We start from the raw sequence: 1,679 nt of genomic DNA, 5'->3' as shown, positions 1-1,679 counted from the left end.
TGTTAAGTTTATTCCCAGGTATATTATTCTTTTTTGTTGCAATGCAAAAGGAATTTTTTTTCATTTCTTTTTCTGAAATTTCATTTTTAATATATAGGAATACAATGTATTTTTCTACATTGATTTTGTAGCCAGCAACTTTACTGTATTTGTTTATTGTTTCTAATAGCTTTTTGGTGGAGTCTTTAGGGTTTTCTACATAAAGAATCATGTCATCTGCAAAAAGTGACAATTAACTTCTTCATTCCCAGTTCAGATACCTTTTATTTCTTTCTCTTGCCTGATTGCTCTGGCAAGGACTTCCAACACTATGTTGAATAATAGTGACAATAGGGGGCAACTCTGTCTTGTTCCTGAACATCGAGCAAAAGGCTTCAGTTTTTCACTGCTAATTATGATATTAGCTGATGGTTGTCATATATGGCCTTTATTATGTTAAGGTGTTTTTCTTCTATACCCATTTTATTAAGTGTTTTAATTATAAATGGATGTTGTATCTTGTCAAATGCTTTCTCTGCATCTATTGATATAATCATATGATTTTATCTTTTATATTATTTATGTGGTGTATCACATTGATTGATTTGCATATGTTGAGTCATCCTTATGTCCCTGGGATGAACCCCACTTGGTTGTGGTGTATAATCTTTTTAATGTATTGTTGTATTCAATTTGCTAGAATTTTGTTTAGGATTTTTCATCTGTATTCATCAGAGATATTAGTCTATAATTTTCTTTTTTTGTGTTATTTTTACCAGGTTTTGGTATCAGAGTAACGTTGGGCTCATAAAATGAGTTAGAAGTATTGCCTCTTCTTCAAGTTTCTGGAAGAGTTTGAGGAGGACAGGTATTAAATCCTCTTTGAAAGTTTGGTAGAATTCACTAGTGAAGCCATGTGGTCCTGGACTTTTGCTTTTGGGAAGTTTTGGATGACTGATTCAATTTTCTTACTGTTGATTGGTCTATTTAAATTTCCCAGGTCTTTGTGATTCAGTCTAAGAAGGCTATATGTTTCTAAGGCCTTGTCCATTTCTCCTAGCTTATTGAATTTGGTAGCATATAAACCTTCCTATTATTCTTGTATGATCCTTTGCATTTCTGTGGTATCCGTCATAACTTATACTCTTTTGTTTATGATTTTGTTTGTGTCTTTTCTCTTTTTTATTTTAGTGAGCCTAGCCAAGGCTTTGTCAATTTTATTAATCTTTTCAAAGAACCAGCTCTTTGTTGCATTCATTTTTTCTATTGTTTTTTTGTTCTCCATGTCATTTAATTCTGGTCTAATTTTTATTATTTCCTTCCTTCTGCTGACTTTGGGTTTCATTTGTTCTTCTTTTTCTGTTTCTTCAAGGTGTAATGTTAGGTTGTTTATTTGGGATTTTTCTTGTTTCTTGACGTAGGCCTGTAATGATATAAATTTCTCTCCTATTACTGCTTTTGCTGCAGCCCAATAATTTTGATAGGCTGTATTTTTACTCTCATTTGTTTCTATGTATATTTTGATCTCTCCTTTTATTTCTTCTTTGACCCAGTCGTTCTTTAATAACATGTTGTTTAATCTCCACGTATTTGTGGTTTTTCCTGCATTCTTTTTGCAACTGATATCCAATTTCAAAGCCTTGTGATCAGAGAATATCCTTGGTATGATTTCAATCTTCCTAAATTTGCTAAGGTTAGTT

The sequence above is a fragment of the Rhinolophus sinicus genome, linkage group LG15 (assembly GCF_036562045.2).
Source record: "Rhinolophus sinicus isolate RSC01 linkage group LG15, ASM3656204v1, whole genome shotgun sequence".
Taxonomy (NCBI): domain Eukaryota; kingdom Metazoa; phylum Chordata; class Mammalia; order Chiroptera; family Rhinolophidae; genus Rhinolophus; species Rhinolophus sinicus.
Note: the sequence above shows the minus strand (reverse complement) of the source record.